General features: G+C 36.4%; 1 non-coding gene across 1 annotated transcript; it reads left to right on the top strand.

Annotated features, from left to right (window-relative positions):
* Nucleotides 1–379: 379 nt before the first annotated feature.
* LOC136234332 (small nucleolar RNA R71) lies at nucleotides 380–486 on the top strand. The gene has a single exon (XR_010691220.1). It is a non-coding gene; the product is annotated as a small nucleolar RNA R71 (small nucleolar RNA).
* The last annotated feature ends 1,530 nt before the right edge of the window (nucleotides 487–2,016 follow it).

The following is a 2,016-nucleotide window of genomic DNA, read 5'->3' as shown; positions in this document are numbered from 1 at the left end:
GACAAAATTTACCTGTTCGATCTCACTCATATTTTCGTAATCCAAATCCGTTTGGATTGGATTACCATTGGTATCGCGTGGTGCCATAAATTTGTCAATTTTGTGCGATAAAGCAGAAAATTGGGCTTGTAGCATCGCGACTGGATCAAGTTCAACTATACCTTTAACTGATGCTGTGGTTGAGGATGATGGTTTTGCTACCGGCATATGTCCACGTTTCGCGGGCCACATACTGCTGTTGATTGCCATTTCCTCCAAAAGTTCTCTCGCTTGGGCTGATGTTTTCTTCATAAATAGCCCTCCCGATATAGCATCTAATGAACCCCTAGTTGTAGGATTTAGTCCATTGTAAAATGTTTGCATTAAAAGTTCAGCGGGTAATTGGTGGTGTGGGCATAAACGTTGAAGTTCTTTAAAACGTTCCCAAGTTTCATAAAGAGTCTCATTATCATTTTGAGAAAAAAATGTTAACTCCTTTATGACTCTTGCGGTTTTTGCTAAAGGAAAATATTTTGATAAAAATGCTTGGGCTAATTGTTCCCAAGTGGCAAAAGTTGCGGCTGGCATAGAAGTTAACCATTCTTTGGCTCTATCCTTCAAAGTGAAAGGAAAGAGGCGAAGTTTGATTGCTTCTGCAGTCACATCTGGGATTTTAAAAGTGTCACAAATTTCAAGGAAATTTGTTCAATGGGTGTTAGGATTTTCGTTAGGTAACCCGTAAAATGTTACATTATTTTGCAACATATTAAGCAAAGCTGGCTTAATTTCAAATTGATTTGCGGTGATTCTGGGTCTAACGATACTATTGGTCACACCGGCCACACCTGGCCTAGCGTAATCCATAAGTGTTGGTGGGTCTGCCATTTTTTCTGGCTCGGTATATGTTTTTACTGGAGTCTTATTTTTGTTTTTCTTGTTTTTCTTGTTCTTCCTAATGGTTTTCTCAATTTCTGGGTCTATAGGGTCTCGTACAATGCCTGAACTTCGAGAACTGCGCATGAACCTGAAATCTTGCACGAACCGAAACTACCTACAAAACAAAATTTGGAAAAACTAAATAAATTAGTAAATGAAAATTATTAAATTATAAAAGTTAAAATAAGTATGTTTAAACCTAGATTCGAAATAAAACACGAAAAAATTTAAAATTTTGTCAAAAATTTTGGCGTTCCCCGGCAACGGCGCCAAAAAATTGTTGAACGATTTCCGCAAGTGCACGGTATACGCTTGTAGTAATAAAAGATATCGAACCCACAGGGAACGCTTTTTAACTAAAACTTTATTTAATTCAGTTTTAATCACGTGTTTAGGTTTAATGAAAGAAATACGTTTAATTGATGGAATTGGTTTTGGTAAATTAGGATTAGATAGAAGTATTATATCGAGTTTAGAGAACAGTTCCGTCTTGAGGTTTTGATTACAAGACAGATACTTCCGTAATTGGAATAAATAGTAGGTATAAAACTTATTTTCATAAAGCAAAGAAAGCAACTTTAACTTTGTAACGATTATGGACATGTAATAATATAGCAATTTATGATGGCGTAGGGGATCTAGGTAGAGTTTTCTTATGACGATTAAATGTGTATTGCGGTGAATGTGCTATTATCTATGGATGTGATCTTTTAAATGTTCTTAACTCTACTAGATGCTACGGCTACTTAGGGGCAAGTGTACCCCGTCGTATCAAGTAATAATCCGGTTAAGACCGGGTATCGAATCCACGGGATTTATAATTACAAGTATTAGACGACTCGGTTTCGTATGTTATTTAAGCGGCAATTACCTTGGGGTGAAGCAAGATACAACTACACACTATCCTAACTATTGGCGACTCAGATTTGTGTAGCTAAAACTCTATGAAGTGGGATGAATATTATTGATAAGTTATAACCACGATAATTAATGACTCTAAATGTATACGGATAATAATTTACTCTTGTAAAGACGACTAAGTATAGTAGGACCGACCCGTGAAGCACTTAGACTACGTAATTCCTAGTCAAGGCGTGTCTA

The sequence above is a fragment of the Euphorbia lathyris genome, chromosome 6 (genome assembly GCF_963576675.1).
Source record: "Euphorbia lathyris chromosome 6, ddEupLath1.1, whole genome shotgun sequence".
NCBI classification, from domain to species: domain Eukaryota; kingdom Viridiplantae; phylum Streptophyta; class Magnoliopsida; order Malpighiales; family Euphorbiaceae; genus Euphorbia; species Euphorbia lathyris.
Note: the sequence above shows the minus strand (reverse complement) of the source record. Positions and strands in the feature narration are given on the sequence as shown.